Source organism: Bufo gargarizans, chromosome 5, assembly GCF_014858855.1.
Source record: "Bufo gargarizans isolate SCDJY-AF-19 chromosome 5, ASM1485885v1, whole genome shotgun sequence".
Lineage (NCBI taxonomy): Eukaryota > Metazoa > Chordata > Amphibia > Anura > Bufonidae > Bufo > Bufo gargarizans.
The window spans coordinates 327,133,739-327,155,860 of NC_058084.1; the positions used below are offsets into that span (position 1 = coordinate 327,133,739).

A 22,122-nucleotide genomic window follows, 5' to 3' on the forward strand; every position below is an offset into this window, starting at 1 on the left:
TCCTGATGCATCCTGAACGGATTACTCTCCATTCAGAATGCATGGGGATAAAACTGATCAGTTATTTTCCGATATTGAGCCCCTAGGACGGAACTCTATGCGGAAAAGAAAAACACTAGTGTGAAAGTACCCTAAAATATTAAGTTTAAATCCCCCCTTTCCCAATTTTACATATAAAATATATAAAGAATAAATAAACATATTACATAGCGCTGTCCAAACTATTAAATTATTAAAAAATATCTCCTATGCGGTGAGCATTCACCATTTTTTAGTCACCTTGTCACCCCAAAAAATAGGATAGGACTGTTCTATTATGGGCCAAACATTTCATAATATGCGAAATGCACGCGGCTTTTTTTGGTGTGTTTTTTTTTTTTTGGCGCGGTATTGAGTATCGCAATACTTTATGGTGACGAAAGCGAATCAAAATTTTGGTATCAAAACAACCCTATGCCGATCTGATCGGAGTAGCGTTGTCACGATACCAAAATTTTGATTCGGTTTCGATTTGGCGACTAAAAATTTGATTTGGCTCCTAAATTTTTCAGTTCAGGAGCCAATGGCTACCAGGTATTTTTTTTAGTCTGGAGCACTGGCAGAAATGAAATATAAGTCACATAAATCCCGGACCTGTATGTGGGCCTAGAAAGACTGCCCCATGGGTATCGCCGGGAATACCTCTGGAGTAGTTATGGGGCAGTCTTTCTGACATAGGTAGGCTGTCAATAGCAGGCTGCAACAGGGACGAGCTTGCCTATCATCACCAGCGATGCTAGGGAGACTCTTCCCTGTCGGGGCCTGTTATTGGGTGCAATCCGCACTCCCCCACCCCCCCAACGTCACCGGATGTTTTGATCCACGTGACGGGGAGATGCAGCGACGACTGTGCGGGGATCAAAAGCGACGCGGGGCCGGGGAGTGCGTTAGGTATAATCCATTTGAGGGGCCTGGGCATTGGGGTTCATGTTTTAGATTTTGGATAACCCCTTTAACAGCAGGATTTGAAGGAAAGGGTTAGGTTGAGAATTTGGAATTGGAAGGTTGCCGTTTCCATTTTTGCCTCAGGCAGCTGAAAGGCTAGGTGCACCCCTTCCACTGGCCACAAAGCACTGAGGGAAGAGGGGGGGACAAGCTGAACTCTTGCACCAGGGCCCATGAGCATTTAGCTACGCCCCTGGGACTCAAAGTATTATTTCACTACCAAAGCAGACTCCCTATACGTGTTACTACAAGGCACAATGTTCTACATCACTACAAAGGCTCTCAGCAGCCAGAAAATAGCCATTTTTTTAATGTAATTCACCGCGAATATATTCGGATCGAACCAAATTTTTCCCGAAAACCGAAGTCACTCATCTATAGTGGTGATACACTATACATTAGTCTAAAGTTGATTAAAACAAATGATTCCAACCAAACCAAATGTTGACCAAAATTAACAATGAATGATCATTTCAGCCAACCAATGACAGACCACAATCGTCTAAAAAGAAGTTGCCCATGTTTAAAATTCTCGTCCTACAATCGGATAAAAGATCTTTTTATAAAAAAAAGATTGTTTTTGAACAAAAGAGATCTTTTGTTAATCGCTTGGTCTGCAAAGTGATTGTTCACCAGTTTGTTAAACTGCTGTTCAACCATCAACCAACTTCTATCTAATGTGTATGGCGGCTGGCCATATGTCTAATTATTACATCCATTCAATGGATATTTCCCAGTGGGCTGATGCCCAGGGGGCCACCTGAGCCCTCATTATGGCTTCTGGCTGGGTACATAATGATCTGTTCCTCTCAACTTTAATTAATTAATTAATTAATTAATTAAAAGAAAAAGACATAGTGGGAAGTAAGGGAGGTGAGGTCACTGCATACAGTGCTGGTGGTTTCCACAGAAGGGAGAAGCCCCCTACTTGTGAGAGAAATGCAATTATCTTCATTTTATATTGTTTATTTTTTTGTGTAATATTGGGAATGGAGATCATTTTTTAAAATATAAAAAAAAGATTTCATTTTACTTTTTGTTGTCCCTTGAACATGCAATCAATCATTAATACCATAGACTGCAGTAGTATACTATTGCAGTCCGTGTGGATTTTCCCATTATCCTCATATTATGCTCTGCTGCTCAAGGCTGCCATAACAACTAATTGGACCTCCTGTTGGAGGTCAGGGGTAGCCCCCTCCCTCTGTAACCACTATTGATCGCAGCATCTGAGGGGTTAAATGTCCAAGATTGGAGTTATCTCTGACCCTGCTCATTAAGGGCAGAGTTCAACTGTATTACATAGCCAACACCTGCTCTGTATGGAGTGGATTCAACTCACAAGCCTGCTCCCTACACCCCTCGCGCACCTTCCACTTAGGGCTCATTCACACGGCCATAGGTGGGCCGTTCCGTGCATTGGGGAACGCAATTTGCGGTCCCCAATGCACGGGCAACCTCCGTACGGCCGCCGGGATGAATCCAGACCCATTCAACTTGAAAAAAGATAGAGCAAGTTCTATCTCTTTGCAGGACGGAAGTATGGAACAGAACCCGACGTAAGCACTCCGTAGTGCTTCCGCAGTGTTCCGTTCTGTGATTCCGTTCCGCATCTCTGGATTTGCTGACCCATTGAAGTTAATTGCGGATCTGCAAATGCGGGCTGCAATACGGCAATACGGCAACGGAGGGGCAACGGTCGCGTGAACAAGCCCTTACAGTTACATCAAGGTATACAAAGGGGTTTAATAACCACAGCGTAAACTGCACATTTTCATACTGAATGTAAAACTTTGAGAAGGTTTACACATGGCACAAGAGACAGTATACCAATCATATCATTGTAATACAAATTTACTAATATACTTTCTGTACTAGTCCATCTGGCTACATTTGTGAGCCTTACCTCTGAATGAACCTAGGATAGAAGAAATGTTATTTAGTTTTTCTTATCCATATTTGGGTGAGTGGATAATATCATTAGTTGTTTCCGACCATGGCAACTGCAATCAGTTCAATTATAGCTCTTCTACACAAATTGATAGTGCATGAATCTAGTTATGCCCGAGGGTGCGTGATATGCTTTTTCCTAGCAGAAGCTTTGTAAAGGTCATACTGTTTTTACATCATAATAGAAGCATGGTTTAAAACACAGGGGGCTTTCTATAAAAGTACGTTCTGTATGCTATGTATAACAGTAAATCACAGTTTTGTTAGCAATTTGTTTCATTATCATATACATATGATTATTTTTTTTACAAAAATGTTATACAATAAATATAATTTTTAAGACATAAAAACTATATATGCAATATATTTCATGATTAGCAATAACTACAATGACATGATTAGTAAGTCCATGATTTAGGTCAGGATGCACTTAGGGACAATAATGTCACATTGTGATCTAATTGAGGCTTTTAGTAATACTGCATATTCTAGATATGTGTAATGGTAAGTGGCTCGACCAAAATATCAGAAAATGACCAGGTGCACAACGCGCGGTACCCCCAGTACCGAAATAAAAGGAATGAGTATTGAATAAGGGGTGGGGGAGCACTCTATATCTGGCAACTAATAGACTGCAAATAAAACTAATAAACAATGGACAGTATAAAACTATGTATTCTAGATTGGATAAAACTAAAAGATACGTAGATAAGAAATCAATACAAATGTGCAGATATGTCCTCCAAAAAAAGCAGCATTAAAATGTTAACTTTACATATGATAACATGTGTCATTCACTCTCATATTATACAGATGACTGAATCTCAGATTGGCTCAAAACACACCTCCTCAGGACACTCGTAAAGAAATCTTCTTTCGTGCATATTCGTTTTGCCAAATAAAAACAACACGTTTCGGTAGTCCCCCACACACAGGCCCAGCCTCCAGCCAGAACCTGCAATAAGCAATACAGAAGAATATTTCTTTACCAGTGTCCTGAGGAGGTGTGTTTTGCACCAATCTGAGATCCAGTCATCTGTATATTGCGAGTTCCTTTGGAGAAGGCTGGGCCCCATCTCCTGTAGCTTCTGGATACGACGGCAGCATACCCTTCAATTGGACACATTTTATCTACATAGCACAACTCTTTAAGGTGAGCCTCCCTTTTTTACCTTGTTTATATGCTCCACTAATTTTGAAACTACTACTAATCTAAGAAACTACACCCCTCAAGGTATTCAAAACTGATTTTACAAACGTCGTTAACCCTTTAGGTGTTCCACAATAGTTATTGAGAAATAGAGATGAAATTTCAGAATTTAAATTTTTGGGCAAATTTTCCATTTTACTATTTTTTTTCCCAGTTACAAAGCAAGGGTTAACAGCCAAACAAAACTCATTATTTATGGCCCTGATTCTGTAGTATACAGAAACACCCCATATGTGATCATAAACTGCTGTACGGGCACATGGCAGGGCGCAGAAGGAAAGGAATGCCATACGGTTTTTGGAAGGCAGATATTGCTAGACAGTTTTTTTGTCCCATTTGAAGCCCCCCTGATGCACCCCTAGAGTAGAAACTCCAAAAAAGTTACCCCATTTTATAAAACTACGGGATAGGGTGGCAGTTTTGTTGGTACTATTTTAGGGTACATATGATTTTTGGTTGCTCTATATTACACTTTTTGTGAGGCAAAGTAACAAAAAAATAGCTGTTTTGGCACCATTTTTATTTTTTGTTATTTACAACATTCATCTGACAGGTTAGATCATGTGGTATTTTTATAGAGCAGGTTGTCACGGACGCGACAATACCAAATATTATATTTGTTTGTTTCAGTTTTACATAACAAAGAATTTGAAAAAAAAAAAGATTCTTTAGTGTCTCCACATTCTGAAAGCCATAGTTTTATTTATTTTTTGGGCGACTGTCTTGTGCAGGGGCTCATTTTTTTCGGGATGAGATTATGGTTTGATTGGCACTATTTTGGGGGTGCGTATGACTTTTTAAATCGCTTGCTATTACACTTTTTGTGATCTAAGGTGACAAAAAACTGCTTTTTTTTACACCGTTTTTCTTTTTTCTTTTTACGGTATTCACCTAGGGGGTTAGGTCATGTGATATTTTTATAGAGCAGGTTATTAGGGACGCGGTGATACCTAATATATATATACTTTTTTTATTTATGTACGTTTTACACAATGATTTCATTTTTGAAACAAAAAAATCATGTTTTAGTGTCTCCATAGACTGAGAGCCATAGTTTTTTCAGTTTTTGGGCGATTATCTTAGGTAGGGTCTCATTTTTTGCTGGATGAGATGACTGTTTGATTGGCACTATTTTGGGGTGCGTATGACTTTTTGATCGCTTGCTATTACACTTTTTGTGATCTAAGGTGACAAAAAATGGCTTTTTTTTACATCTTTTTTTATTTTTTACGGTATTCACCTGAGGGGTTAGGTCATGTGATATTTTTATAGAGCAGGTTATTACAAAAGTGGTGATACCTAATATATATACTTTTTTTATTTATCTAAGTTTTACACAATAATTTCATTTTTGAAACAAAAAAATGATGTTTTAGTGTCTCCATAGTCTGAGAGCCATAGTTTTTTGAGTTTTTGGGCGATTATCTTAGGTAGGGTATGATTTTTGTGGGATGAGATGACGGTTTGATTGGCACTATTTTGGGGTTCGTATGACTTTTTGATCGCTTGCTATTACACTTTTTGTGATGTAAGGTGACAAAAAATTGCTTTTTTTACACCGTTTTTATTTTTTTATTTTTACGGTATTCACCTGAGGAATTAGGTCATGTGATATTTTTATAGAGAAGGTTAATACGGACGCGGCAATACCCAATATATAAATATTTTTTTTATTTAAGTTTTACACAATGATTTCATTTTTGAAACAAAAAAAAATTATGTTTTAGTGTCTTCATAGTCTGAGAGCCTTAGTTTTTTCAGTTTTTGGGAGATTGTCCTATGTAGGGGCTCATTTTTTGCGGGATAAGGTGACGGTTATATTGGTACTATTGTTGGGGGCATATGCCTCGCTTGGTGTTTCACTTTTAGTGATGTAAGTTGACAAAAATTGCTTTTTTATACACAGTTTTTATTTAAAATTTTTATGGTGTCTATCGGATGGGGTGGATCATGTGATATATTTATAGAGCCGTTCGTTACGGACGTGGCGATACCTAATATGTGCGGTTTTTCTTAATTTTTTCAATTTTCTATTAGAAAATCAGGGGAATGGGGCATGTTTTTTTTTTTTTAATTGAAACTTTATTTTTTTTATTCAAAACACTTTTTTTAACTTATTTTTTTTTAAACTTTATTTCTGTCCCACTCCTTTAGGGGTCTGATCCCCTCTGCAATGCATTACAATACATCTGTATTGTAATGCATTGCCTGTTAGTGTATGACACTGAGTCATACACTAACAGGTTGCCTAGGAGACCCAGCCTGAGGCTGGATCTCCTCGACTCCTGTAGAAGGCAGTATCTGATGCCATGCAAGGCATTGGGCAGCCTCTGCACGGCATCTTTCTGCTTTGTCACGCATCGGGTCCCCGCCACAGCAGCGCGGGGATTCGATGCGATCACTCACCTGCCGCAAACAACTTCTATGTCGCGGTCAGCGCGGACCGCGGCATAGAAGGGGTTAATCCGCCGGCATGGCTGTAAACAGCCATGCTGGCGGATACAGCAGGGGCTCGGCTACCAGGGACTGCCGGACCCCTGCAGTGATCGGGCGCATACCGCTCCGGTGCCCGCCCGATCATACCGCCGTGTATGTACAGCGGAATGCATTCTGGCAATGCATCCCCCGCCGTACATGTACGGCGTTCTGCGCTGAGGGGTTAAGGGATCGGGGTACTGTGAAGGTCAGTGTTAAGGGGGCGGGCCCCTGAAGAGGTAACTGTCAAGGGAGTGGGGTGCTGTGAAACTCACTGTTAAAGGGGCGGGCTGCTGTGAAGGTCAAAGTTAAGGGGATAGGCTGCTGTGGAGGTCCCATTTTAAAGTGACGGGGCACTGTGGGGGTGTCAGTGTTAAGAAGTGGGGGACTCTGGAATTCACTGTTAAAGGGGCGGGGTGCTGTAGAGGTCACTGTTATGGAGGATACTGTCAATATCTTTTAATGACAAACATTAAATGAAATAGATGGAATATACCCCTGCGAAGCCAGTTCCTTCTGCTAGTCTCTTATATGAATAAGGCCTCATGCACACGGCCGTTGTTTTGGTCCACCTCCAATCCGCAGTTTTTGCGGCTCGGATGCGGACCCATTCACTTCAATGGGGCCGCAAAAGATGCGGACAGCACTCCGTGTGCTGTTCGCATCCGTTGCTCTGTTCCGTGGCCCTGCAAAAAAAATATAACATGTCCTATTCTTGTTCGTTTTGCAGACAAGAATAGGCAGTTATATCAAAGGCTGTCCGCAAATTGCACAACGCACACGGATACCATCCGTGCTTTGCGGATCCGCAATTTGCGCACCGCAAAACACACAACGGTCGTCTCAGCTCTCTAGAACGTACCGTTCCTGAGATATTCTCAAAAAATTACCTGCATTAGCCAATACAAGCCTGCAAGACTTTCTCTTGAAATCCCAACTGCCATAGACACAGTTTTACTCCAGGTTTCCATAACAACCCAGCCATTTTTCTTCACTGCTGTAGGTCAGATTTAGGCTAGGGCTACAGGACGACAATAAGTCGCACAACTCATATTGCCCAACTACGCTGCTACATGCATCCATCCTGGATGGATTTTTTGCGACTGTCGTGTCGCAGTCGCAGCATGTCGTATGTTGCAGTGCGACACCATAGCCTATCATAAAAATTGTTGAGACAAAATGTTGCGCGACACATGTCGTCGTGTAGCCCTAGCATTAAAGGGGCGGGCACTGTGGAGGTCACTGTTAAAGGGGTGGGCTCTGTGGACGTCACTGTTAAAGAGGCAGGCACTGTGGAGGTCACTGTTAAAGGGGCGGGCACTGTGGATGTCACTGTTAAAGGGGATGGCACTGTGGAGGTCACTGTTAAAGGGGCAGCGCTGTAAAGGTCAATGTTAAAGGGGCGGCGCTGTTGAGGTCACTGTTAAAGGAGCGGGCACTGTGGAGGTTTACTTCAGGGAGATCATGTCAAACTAATCTTATAGATTTTTTTTGATTGGGTGACTAAAATAATAGATGGCAGAGGTGCAGTAGACATTGCTTATCTAGATATCTAGACTTTAGTAAGGCTTTTGATACTGTCCCACATAGAAGACTTATCAATAAACTCCAGTCTTTGAGCTTGGACACCCATATTGTTGAATGGATTGGGCAGTAGCTGAGGGACAGACAACAGGGGGTTGTAGTCAATGGAGTATATTCAGACCATGGTCTTGTTACCAGTGGGGTACCTCAGGGATCTGTTCTGGGACCCATATTGTTTAATATCTTTATCAGCGAAATTGCAGATCTCATGAAATTGCAGAAGGCCTCGATGGTAAGGTATGTCTTTTTGCTGATGACACAAAGATTTGTAACAGGGTTGATGTTCCTGGAGGGATACACCAAATGGAAAAGGATTTAGGAAACCTAGAGGAATGGTCAGAAATCTGGCAACTAAAATGTAATGTTGATAAGTGTAAGATAATGCACCTGGGACGTAAAAATCCAAGAGCAGAATATAAATAAAATCAGTGATACAGTCCTAACCTCAGTATCTGAGGAAAGGGATTTAGGGGTCATTATTTTAGAAGACTTAAAGGTAGGCAGACAATGTCATAGAGCAGCAGGAAATACTAGCAGAATGCTTGGGTGTATAGGGAGAGGCATTACCAGTAGAAAGAGGGAGGTGCTCATGCCACTCTACAGAGCACTAGTGAGACCTCATTTGGAGTATTGTGCTCAGTACTGGAGACCATATCTCCAGAAGGATATTGATACTTTGGAGAGAGTTCAGAGAAGAGCTACTAAACTAGTACATGGATTGCAGGATAAAACTTACCAGGAAAGATTAAAGGACCTTAACATGTATAGCTTGGAAGAAAGACGAGACAGAGGGGATATGATAGAAACTTTTAAATACATAAAGGGAATCAACAAGGTAAAAGAGTAGAGAATATTTAAAATAAGAAAAACTGTGTCTGTTGCTTTAAATAAATTTGATATTTTTATAGATGTGCGGCTACTATCTCGGTATTCTTTTCTTTTTTGTGTACCATACTGTGTATTTGTACCGTGTGCCGGCACTCTTGCTCTATTTTTGATGTGCCCCCGCTCCCTACATTACATAACTGTTAAAGGGGCAGGGCGCTGTGGAGGTCACTGTTAAAGGGGCGGGCACTGTGGAGGTCACTGTTAAATGGGCAGGCACTTTGCAGGTCACTGTGGAGGTCACTGTTAAAGGGGCGGGCGCTGTAAAAGTCACTTTTAAAGGGGTGGCACTGTGGAGGTCACTGTTAAAGGGGTGGGCACTGTGGAGGTCACTGTTAAAGGGGCCGACACTGTGGAGGTAATTGTTAAAGAGATGGGCACTGTGGATGTTACTGTCTAAGGGGCAGGGCGCTGTAGAGGTCACTGTTAAAGGTGTAGGCACTGTGGAGGTCACTGTTAATGGGGTGGGTGCTGTGGAGGTCACTGTTAAAGGGGCGGGCACTGTTGAGGTCACTAATAAAGGAAAGGGAAAGAGCGCTGTGGATGTCATTGTTAAAGAGGCGGGCACTGTGGATGTTACTGTTAAAATGGACAGGGCGTTGTGGAGGTCACTGTTAAAGGGGCAGACACTGTGGAGGTCACTGTTAAGGGGGCAGGGGCAACTATTAAAGGGTCAACTGCTGTGGAGGTCACTGTTAAGTCAGCAGGGTACTATGAGGTCACTGCTAAGGGGGCATGCCCCTGAGGAGGTCACTGTCACGGGAGTAGAGTGCTGTGAAACTCACTGTTAAAGGGGCAGGCTGCTGTGAAGGTCAAAGTTAAGGGGATTTTCTGCTGTGGAGGTCCCATTTTAAAGTGGCGGGGCACTGTTGGGGGGCAGTGTTAAGGGGTGGGGGACTGTGGAGTTCACTGTTAAAGGGGTGGGGTGCTGTAGAGGTCACTGTTATGGGGGATACTCTCAATATCTTTTAACGACACACAGAAACATTAAATAAAATAGATGAAGTATACTCATGGGAAGCCGGGTCCTTCTGCTAGTATATTATATAATTTAGTTTCTTCTCTCTGCTTTTCTTCCTCTTTCATTTTGTTTTTCCTGGGATGTAACTTTCTCTATTTAATTATTTGTAAATAATTCGTTTTTACATTTGTGTAACAACAATGGTTTAATAAACCGTAGTGAGCATCATTTCTTGTGTGTATATATGTACGTTATAGGACGTTGTCCAGTGATGACGCCCTTAGAGAAATTATTGTCAAAAATCATTTTAGAGGTGACCTAAAGGCTGAATTTACATGCTTTTAGCTGCAGCAATACAGTACAATACATGGAAAAATATGTGTGGCAAAACGAGCATGCTCCAGCTTTTTAAATCCACAGAATGTCAACTATGGTGCAAAGTTGTCACAGATCTTCACAGAAGATTAAACCTCTATAATGTGGAGAATCTGCTGATTTGCTGCACAATCTGTGGCAGATTGAAGGCACTGCAGGCCCTTATGACTTGGGTACCTAGACTTTACAAAGTCAGTCCCACACTTTGTAACCAATCTTATAGACAATTGCATAGGACGCAGCTGCCTTTTCCAATTTAGTCATTATGCTGATTTATTTGGGTAAGTACCGTAAATGACGTTGTAATTTGGGGACCCTATGCCACTATTTGGAAAGATTGTGGTGCTGCATTTTGGACACTGTCAGTGGTATAGACATTTCAACACTGTATTAGGGTACAAAGAGAAGGTACCAGTAGGAAGTACCACGCCATTCACCTTCTAACTTAAAGGGGTTGTCCGGGAATACCTAACTTTTAGCTGATTTCCACAGCCTGCCTCCGCTATAACGTACCTGCCCCCGCTGCTCTACGCCTGTCTGCTGGCTCACATGTGTTCATCTTCCAGTCTGAGGCGTGTTTACTTCCTCCTGGACATGGTCACCTGCTCTGCTGCAGCCAATGACTGGATTAAGCAGTGATAGATCCACAAGAGACACGTCACCTCTGAAGCCAGTTTGTGGCTGCAGCAGAGCAGGTGATCATGGCCTTTCCTGGGAGGAAGTAAACAAACCAGGGACCGGAAGATGAACCTGTGGGAGCCAGTGTACAGGACCAGAGCGTCAGGGAGTAGGTAAGTACAAATCTTTCAATATTGGAGGCAGGATTCTGGCATCAGTAAACAGTTAGGTATTCTTGGACAACACCTTTAAAGAAGTTTTTCCACTGTTCCTCCCTAACCACAATATACTTATATATTCACAGGATAGGCGATAAATATTATATCAGCGGAGGTCTAACTATTGAGACCACAATGACAACTAAAATGGGAGATCCTTGTACCCTATTTCTTTTCTTATGGATGACCATGGCAGCAAGGTGCATGGGCTGATGACTGAGCATGTGTGCATCTCTTTCCATAGTCTTTTAGCCTCGAGCTACATGACAAGATCACTTTGCAGCATTTAACTGAATGGCGTCGCAACGCAACTCGCAAGTTGCCGCAACCACGACTCCAGGACTGGATTTTTGCAATTCTGTGGTTGTTGCAGCTTGTCACATTGCGACCCCACTCTGTTTAATGCTGCATTCCTACGCAGCGATCTTTGGTCTCAAGATGGGTGTTGCCCAGATAGTCCTGTAGCCCAAGTCTTAGGCCTCTTTCACACTACAGTATGTTGCATTCAGTGTTTTGCGTTCCGTTTTTCACGGATCCGTTGTTCCGTTTTTTGCTTCCGTTGTGGTTCCGTTTCCGTTCCGTTGTTCCGTTCCGTTTTTCCGTATGGCAAATACAGTATACAGTAATTTCATATTAAAAATTGGGCTGGGCATAACATTTTCAATTGATGGTTCCGCAAAAAACGGAACGGATACGGAAGACATACGGATGCATTTCCGTATGTGTTCCGTTTTTTTTGCGGCCCCATTGACTTGAATGGAGCCACGGACTGTGATTCTCAGCCAAATATAGGACATGTTCTATCTTTTCAACGGAACGGAAAAACGGAAATACGGAAACGGAATGCATACGGAACACATTCCGTTTTTTTGCGGAACCATTGAAATGAATGGTTCCGTATACGGACCGTATACGGAACGCAAAAAACGGACCGTATACGGAACGCAAAAAACTGTAGTGTGAAAGAGGCCTTAGAGATACAGAAACAACTTCTCTTATTCTTATCTCATTTCAAGTTCATTTTAACACCTTCCAATGAACTATGAGGATTGATTTAAGCAAGTCTAATTGATGTCCAAATGTTTTAGGGAATGATGCTCTCTAGAAGCCAGTGCTTAAGCTAACGTGCAGGAAGTGTCATTCAGCACCCCTGGGCCAGCCATTATTGTCATCAGCAGCTAAGAATCGTAAACTTTTTCTCACTCTTTGATGTACGAGTTGGTTTCAGGTTCATTCTATTTGTTGTCATGCGCTACACCATCACATGTATAACTTTTAGGAAGATAGCATTCATAAGTATCAGTCTGTCATCTATTTCTTGCTATGAAGGACTTCTATACCCTAAAAAACAAACAAGCTACATTCATCTCATTTACGTAGAACACTACAATTTACATGCGTTACCGGTGTAAGACTTCTTTCTGGGGGAAAATCATCGATTTCGTACATACACTTAAAGGGAATGTATTTTTTAAAATGACATTGTATAAATAAATAAAAACCTTTTTCCATAAAAATGATATAAAAAAAAACATTTTTCAAGATTAGAGGATCCGATTTTCACTAGAAACATATTATTCAAACAAGGATATTCCCCTATGCTTTCAATTCTACCAGTCAGCAGCCTATAGACTCTGTGACAGCCTATATGTCTTTACCAACTATGTCCCAGACAGACTATAAATGACTATACTTTATGATGGTTCTAAAGAAGGCCATGCATATTACATTTATGTCTGTGAATCAGCCAATTTTGACCAATGAGCTAATGGTCACGACAACCATTTGAAGAGACAAGAACTGGATGTATTTTTTCCACCCGATTGTTTGACACTAGAAGTGTCGACAGCCCTCAACTTCCCTGCTGCCCTGACACATTTGTTAATTTCAGGCTATGGACTCTGGGATTAATATTTTTGTAATTTCTGGATAGTCCCTTTAATAATGTACTCACTCCAGCACAAACTAGATCTTGACTGGTATATGAAATGCCATTCTTGATAAATTTAGTGTATACTTAAAGGGGGTGGCCAATTTCTGGTTATTGTTGACCAAGGAGGATAATTATATCACACTTACTAATATAGCTTTGTAAAAATTCAGCATCGTTTTCTATATTTCATAAGGTACACAAAGTCGTTTGTACTGTCCATGGAGGTCTTGTCCATAAAATGGCTGCTGAAGGAGGGTCATGTGACCAGGCAGATCACCTCCATGTGATGTCTTCTCCATTCAGACACACTGCACCTGCACAAAACGACAAACAGAACAAGTGCAGATGGCAGGTGCAGTGTATCTGAATGGAGGAGACATCACATGGAGGCGATTTGCCTGGTCACATGCCCCCCCATCAGCAGCCATTTTATGCACAAACCTCTGTGTGGACAGCACAAAAGACTTTGTGTACCCTATGAAATATAGAAAATGATGCAGAATTTCCACAAAGGCTATATTAATAAGTGCCATATAGTCATCTTATATACAGATTGGTCATCAATAACCAGAAAGTGGCCAACCCCTTTAAGGCTTCCCTGAGCATTTCCTATTTAATAGGCAGAAGGTTTTCAGACATAGTGGCCATGAATGGCCTAGCTGCCGCCTAAAATTACGGCATCATGAGGCTTTCATTGATTGTCAGTGGGCATGCAGGTATGCTCTTTTCACAGTCTTGAATACTGTACTAATTTGCCATAACACTACATGTTACCGCAGTTTGCCGCCACGTGGTAGACAATCCTCAGCCACACTATGGCTGCTACCTTTAAAATCTCTCTCAGAGCTGATCCATTACATAAGCAAATATGATATTGTAAACTAAATATACATTGAATAAATGTAGTAGTATGATACAGATTTACAGCTAATCTGAGCCTCTAAAATATTATCTTGCAAATAAAAGGTCCAATACAGTTATAGCAAACCATCTACTACAATACATTTGACAACATTTCATTGCTCTGTGACTGACATACTTAACCATACTTTAAAGGCCTTTGCATTTTACAGATGTCCAAGGCCCACAAGACAAGTGAAACAAAGTCATATGGAAATACCAATAGGGAAACTTTTGCAAAATGTTAATTTATTTAGCATGGATTTAGAAGGATCGGCTGTCCTTTTTTCATCCACAAACTGAGGCCAATTAACCTGTTAAATGGTACCTGGAGGAAACTGCCTTTAGGCCTCGTTCACACTTCAGTGTTTGGTCAGTGATTTCCATCAGTGATTTGTGAGCCAAAACCAGAAGTGGAGCCTCCACAGACATGAGGTAGAAGGGAAAGATCTGCTCCTGTTCTGTGTTTAGAGTTGCACCTGGTTTTGGCTCACAAATCACTGATGGAAATCACTGACCAAACACTGAAGTGTGAACGAGGCCTTAGGGTCTATTCACACGTCTGTTGTTTCTTTCCGTATCTGTTCCGTTTTTTGTGGAACAGATCCGGACCAGTTGCGTACCCATTCATTTTCAATGGGTCCTGAAAAAAATCAGACAGCACAATATGTGCTGTCCGTTTCCGTTGTTCCATTCCGCATGTCCGAAAAAATATAAAACTTGTCCTATTATTGTCCGCAAAAATCGGATCCTGGTACAATACAAAGTCAATGGATCCGCAAAAAACGGATGACATAAGGAAACATTTTCAGGAACAACGGATCCGCAAAAAAATGACCGAAATTCGGGATATAGAAAAATACTGACGTGCGAATGGACCCTTAATTGATTCAGGTGTTTCTCCTGGCTGGATTTGAGCCTAGAGACCCTTTTGCATGGGCTGGGGATCACTCAATCACTCAATGAACAAGAAAATGGCAGTTTATTGGGTGATTGCGTCTGTATGCAGCACATAAAAAAACATAATTTGCGGGTAACACATTGCCCTGTGTATACAATAAATTTGTATGGGGACGAACTATTACTGTAGCATTCGCTCATCCCCATACAGAGGAGATGATTGCTGCATGTTAATGCTCCAGTGATGACAAGGCAATCATCAGGAACGTTTGATTAGTTCCTAATGATTGTCTGTGCATTGGTCCATATTAAAAAGCCTTAAGACCAAAATGCTACAAGGCAAAATCAAATAACACTCAGTTGATGTTCTGAAAAAATATGCAGCTTCTTGGAATATTCAATTAAATGATGCCTCTTGTATTCTTGGTGTTCAGTGGGCATTTATCAGTAACTTTCATTTAGGACTAATAAATCTAAGATGTTTGCCTGTGTCTGAATGAGTGTTAAGGGGATTGTCCAGTATTTTGATATTGATGGCCTATCTTTGGAATAGGCTTATATCAGATCAGCAGGGGTCCGACAGATGCCATCACTAATCAGCTGTTCTGAAAGAGCATCATCACTGGAAGTAGGTGCCGAAAATAGACACAGCTCCTTCCACCAGTAGTGGACAGATCTGGTTACTGCAGTTCTCCTCCCATTGAAGAGAATGTGAGCAGCTCTGCAGTAATCAGCTCCATCCACTACATAATGGACTGAGCTTTGTAGTTCCGGCACCTACTTCTGGAGGAGCTAAGTGATGGGGGTGCGAGATGTCAGACCCCTGCTGATGAGATATTGATAACTTACCGTAGCGATAAGCCATCAAAATAAATAAATATTGGTTGTCCCTTTTAAGGCTGGAGCTTCAGTAAGGCCCTTGAGCACTAATATTCACTCAACATTGCAGGTGAATTTGAAGTGCAGGCCAAAGATCTGTTAGCATGTAGAGGATGCATTCTAGTGGGGCTGGGCATGGGAGAAACCCCCTAGGAACATTCATGAGCTGACATTTTGTTAGGTTCACAATGTAAGTCATATGAAGGAGCTCACCATCAAACTGTGCAGAATACATTTATTATACCAAACTACGAGGAACAGACGAAACATGGAAAAAAACTATTATGGGAATTTGTGAGCAATGACCAGTTGCAGGACTTTTTCCAGGCAGGTAACTCAAATATACTGCAGTATTGTGTGTCATGCAAATATTTGGGCCTTAGAGTTCCATTTATTCCTTTATGTTAGAAGGTAAATCTCTTTTCTGGTTCAAGTTATTGTTTCCAAACATGAACGTGGTGGGAGTTTCAAGGTTGCTTCCTGTTATTTTATACTTTTTCCTAACAATGCTTTGTATATATATACATCCAACAGAAGCTCCACCAAAGGAAATGAATGGGGATGCATATAAGGTGAACTCCTAGCATAAGGAGTCGCTTCAGGCAAACCCATCAAACAACGGAAAGCCGTTAAATATGGTCTGATTAAAGCAAAAAAATATACACTTACCATGGAAAGGGCTCACTTTTATACAATTATATGAAGGTAGAGATGTGTCATCTTTAAAGAAACTGCTTGCAAGTTATTGCTTGTATATTTTTGTACGGAGGTGTTTCCGTAAGTGTTTCTTCAGACGAGTTTAAAAAAAAAATCTAGTATTTTTTTCTCTGCTCAGAAGAAGAAACCACAGACTTTTTGCTGCTTCCTGTGAAGGTGTCATTGCTCATATTCAGATAATGTTACTCTGTGTCACTCACATAATGAATGTCTTTTCTGATGTTGATCCATTTTTGTCAGTTTAGTTCTAGGGGGAAAGTGTCCGCTTGCACCTGCTCACAACAGAAGAATGTGCCAGGACTGTGAAAGATATTAACAGCCACGGCTATGAATAGGTGGTTCTCTTAAAGTTCTCTACTTGAATGATCGCTCATTTCCACTTGGATTTATGCTACCGATGTTTACTACTAAGTATGGAGTCAAACATTAATTGAACACATAAGATATTGCTTCTAAATTGGCTTTGTTCTTTTTATGGACTCAGCTGAGCTCTTGTTACCAAATATACAGTTCATATACTTATACTGTATATACTATACTATAACTCGTCTGCATGAACAGGGGTGGACTGGCCTACCGGGACACCGGGAAAATTCCCGTTAGGCCGGTAGCCCTGACTGCCGCACGGCCGGCCGCAGGCAACAGCAAGTAGGCTCCTTGGCAGGTGTAGGCGTGTAGCTGACTGCCTCAGGGCCGGCCGTGCCGACAGCAAGGAGGCTCCTTGGCCGGTGTAGGCGTGTAGCTGACTGCCTCAGGGCCGGCCATGCCAACAGCGAGGAGGCTCCTTGGCCGGTGTAGGCGTGTAGCTGACTGCCTCAGGGCCGGCCGCGCCAACAGCAAGGAGGCTCCTTGGCCGGTGTAGGCGTGTAGCTGACTGCCTCAGGGCCGGCCGTGCCGACAGCGAGGAGGCTCCTTGGCCGGTGTAGGCGTGTAGCTGACTGCCGCGCCGACAGTGAGGAGGCTCCTTGGCCGGTGTAGCTACGGCCGGCCGTGCTGATCACAGAGAGCAGGTCGGGGCAGCACAGGATCGCACAGTGTCCTGTATGACGTGATGTCACACATCATCAGCGCTGCTGCTTGAGTGGCACATCCGACGGCGCGTACCTTTAGTTCAGGCGTGAACGGGTGCCATTCTGTTTAATGCTCACTGGCACTGCCTGCCATCCACAATTCCACGCTCCTGGTCCATGCCGTCCAGGGCTTGAAGAGCCAGCAGAATCAGCACTCAGCCAACTAGGCACAAGGTTAGCACAGATCCCACTGCCCCAGGTACTTACAGGAGGACTATATATCTGAGTATAAATTAAATATGTACTAAGTTGGAATAACTTAGGCATCATCTGGATATTATAAATGTACAGCTGGTATAAATTATAAATCTTTAATGGACCATGCTGGTATAACCTGGGTACCTCCTGTATATAATGATATATGTACAGTTGGTATAACCTGGGTATCTCCTGTATATAATTATATATGTACAGCTGGTATAAGTTATACATCTTCTTGAATACAGTGATACTGATATGGAGCATGCTGGTATAACCTGTGCATCTCCTGTATATAATTATATATGTAGAGCCGGTATAAGTTATACAATGTATACAAGAAGATGTATAACTTATACCAGCTCTACATATATACTTATATACAGGAGATACCCAGGTTATACCAACATGGTCCATTCACTATATACAAGAAGATGTATAACTTATTCCAGCTGTACATATATAAATATATACAGGAGATGCCCAGGTTATACCAACATGGTCCATTCACTATATACAAGAAGATGTATAACTTATTTCAGCTGTACATATATAATTATATACAGATGCCCAGGTTATACCAGCATGGTCCATGGTCACATGGTTTAGTATAACATTTTGCACTTTTTACCTCAAAAGGTTTATTCTTTTTTCCCCTCAAGTTTTTTTTTGCACTATTCATCAACTACTGGTTTTGTGTGTGTTGAGTAACTAATATAAAGTAAGAGTTTGAAACTGTGTCTTCCATTCTTTAAAGTAAAGTTCTTTGATTATTCTTAGTTCTGACCCAATTGGATGGGATAATGGTCTACTGTAGTGTTTCCCTACCAGGATGCCACCAGCTGTTGCAAAACTACATCTCCCACCAAACGCTGTCTGGGCATGCTGAGAGTTGTAGTTTTGCAACAGCTGGAGGCATCCTGGTTGGGAAAAGCTGGTCTACTGTGATAATATGAACAATGGGGGTTCTACAAAAGAGCTATTGTGGGGCAAAGTTCATATTCGTGTTCACACGTGTTTTAAAATGAAAGTTTTCCCCTTTTATAAACAAGTAAATAATGACGCAATGCTGTGGGGCTGGTATGCAACTTTTTCCAGGGCTGGTGTTTATCCCCAGTCCGGCCCTGTGTATGAACATACGATATTGACTTCCTTTTTGTCCATATATTGCACTTTTACAGACAATCCTTGAATAAGGTCCCTTTTACACAGGGCGATTCACAATGATCGAAACAAACTGTTCATACCCGATCACTACCCAGTCACTGAGTCGCAATAGAGCTGAATTTACAGTAAGGGGATGGATGATGGCTGCTAAATGTTGCATGAAAGATGCAATGACGTGATGAACATATGCACGTTTGCCAGGTGATCTGCAGCACCTTTACACAGCAACACTTTTAGGCTAGGTCTACACAACGACATTTGTCGCGCAATTTTTTCTTCACACCAATGTCGCCCGACAATTTATATAACGATAGTCTACAGTGTTGCATTGCATTGCAATATGCGACATGCTGCGACGCGACAGTCGCAAAAAAAACCAATTCGAAATGGATTTTTCTGCGACTGTCGCAGTCGCAGCATGTCGCATTGCGACACCATAGACTATCATTATAAAAATTGTTGTGTGACATTAGTGCGACAAAATGTTGCAGTGTAGTTGTTCCCTATCTTATTGTCGTGCGACAAATGTTGTCGCGTAGACCTAGCCTTATACAGGACAATTATTGTGAATAGGTGTTTGTACCTGTGTCGGTCCCTGATAATTGACTTGATCTTTGGCCAGTGAAAAGGGGCAGATGCAGAGGTGGCGACAGGTTGAAACAATAACCAGGCCCGTTGATTGCATTAAAGTCTTTCTTTACTAGATGGATGATGGAAGCAGTGGTACAAATAGCAGCAAAAATCCTGTAGCAAAAGGCACAGTTCCTAAATATATAACAGTGTAGCCTTCTCCCAATAGCTGTGTATGGGCAGCAACAATGATGGCAGTAGTAGCTCCTGACTCTCTTATATGGATGCTTTGATGTCTCTGCAAACAACCATAGGTGTGCAATTCTGTTCTTGTTAACCCTTTCTGCATTTTTCGGCAGAATTTAGATTCAGCCATGGCTAGCTTAGACTAGCTAACGGCGCATTCATATGCTCAGAGGAGAAGCCAATTGTCGGGAAGGAAGCGTTCCTTCCCAACAGTTGGCTTGTCGTTAAGTGGAGGTGAAGCACTGCATTTACATGCACCGATCATCTCCACAGTAAGAGCACAAGTGACTGATGTTGCTATCGCTCGTCCCCATATAAAATCATTGCTCCTGGGCAGCAGAGTTTAGACAGCACAATCTGCTGCCTGGGAATGATCATTGAGGTGTCTGCACTTCCAATCATTTCAACCAACAAACGAGTGTTTGTTCCCAATAATCGTCCCGCTATCCGGGCCATGTAAATCCACCTTAAGAAACTGAGCCAGACAGACCATTCTTTCACACATCACTGACCAAGAGAGCGGTGGGAAACTCTAAGCCTGTGTTGGAACAAAAGCAGAAGTGGAGGAAAAGTCTCAGGGGACATTGTATCTTCAGTTATTTGCAGTATATTCAGCCCTAGGTGTACATGACGCAACTGCTTTTATTCCTTCCCTGTACTGTCAGTTTTCCCCAAAATGCAGCCGGCCTCTTTCAGCATGGTGTCTGAATATGCTCAGTATGCTTATTATCTTCAATCAATCCCAGTATCTTCAGGAATGTATTGTTACCACCTTCCCTCCTGTTTAACACCCTATGTCCTCCTAATGTATACCAATCTCAATGCAAGGGGTTTACAGCAGCCACCCTTGCACAGCAATGTTCTTTGTTCTTTAGATTTGGAAGATATTGATTCTATCCTGTTCTATGTTTTGAACCAGTAATTATCTATATAAAAAAATGGGGGTTAATCAGCACATCCCAATGCTCAGGTGCACATCACCATGGCTGAAAGCACAAAAGCAAAAACAATCAATGCAAACACAAATAATAAAATAAATACAATCGTTCCATGCTCATTATAGAAAATGTACTAATGCTACGTTATAAATGTGAGATTGTTCGCAAATACATTTTGTACAAAATTATTTGTGCCTATCTGCCAACGACAAGGCGATTTCTTTAGGACAGGAACCTACAGTAATTACTACCTCCTCTGGTGCTCAACTGGCCTCTATTGAATTTAGGGAATGCAGGTTCCACATGTATGCTCTGCCCACACTATATTATACCTCTTTTGGCGCCACAATGGCCTCCATTAAATTCAGGGAATGCAAGCTCCAGAAGCATGCACTCTGTATTGTACCTCTCCTGGACCTCCAATAAATACAGGGAGAGCAGGCTACAGCTTTATACTTGCACTGATTAAAATCATTCTATGGGACAGACAGGTTAGTTAGGAGTGTACGACCAATGGAGTCAGCCACACCTCCAATGCAGACTGCAAAGAAAAAAAATGGGACATTGGACATTTCCTTATATGCAGATGATGTATTATTTTTTATACATAATACTAATATTACACTTCCAAGAATTATTCAGATAGTTAGTTAAATCCTTTGGCAAAGTTTCAGGTCTTGATATTAATTGGTTAAAAACCACTCTCATGCCCGTAGACAGACTTCAGCTTTCCAATGAGGGCTCCTTGAACATCTTGAAGAGTTCTGATTCCTTTGAATAATTAGTTTGATGATATCCCCTAAGATTGAAGATTATTTGATTATTTGATTCACTTGATAAGTAAAACTAGATCCAAAATTGTGACATGGTTGAGACTTCTATCTAGAGCTGATAGAATATCCCTAATTAAGATGGTAATTCTACCCTAGTTCCTATATATCCTGAGGAACTCTCCAATATGGATTGAGGATACATTTTTTAAACTAACCAAGAGAAATATTAATGATCTAATATGGGAAGAAAGTGGGAAAGACTTAAAGTAGATTACCTTTATAAGTCAATAGAAATGGGAGGACTGAACCTTCCATATTTTAATACTTACTTTATAGCTGCACAGTTATTGCTTTATTGTGAATGGAAGAAAAGCCCACTATGTAAGACCCTGGTGAATAGATCTTCTTATGATACTATGTTTACCTTATTGGAATCCGGACAGCTATGTATCTAATATACAACAGGACTACAGAGAGGCACGGAAATTGTTTAGTAAGGCTGGATGGGGATAAAGGGCTCTTTGGGCTGTACCCCCTTATGGCACAATTATTATTTACAGGTTTTAGTTGA

The 22,122-nt window shown here is 41.6% G+C and overlaps 1 protein-coding gene across 1 annotated transcript in view; it reads right to left on the minus strand.

Moving 5' to 3' along the window:
* LOC122939663 overlaps positions 1 to 16,658 on the minus strand; it is a 44,889-nt gene extending 28,231 nt beyond the window's left edge. Inside the window, exon 1 of the mRNA XM_044295821.1 lies at positions 16,542 to 16,658. The gene's annotated coding sequence lies outside the window, so the exon portion shown is untranslated. The remainder of the gene's footprint in view (positions 1 to 16,541) is intronic.
* Between the last annotated feature and the right edge of the window lie 5,464 nt (positions 16,659 to 22,122).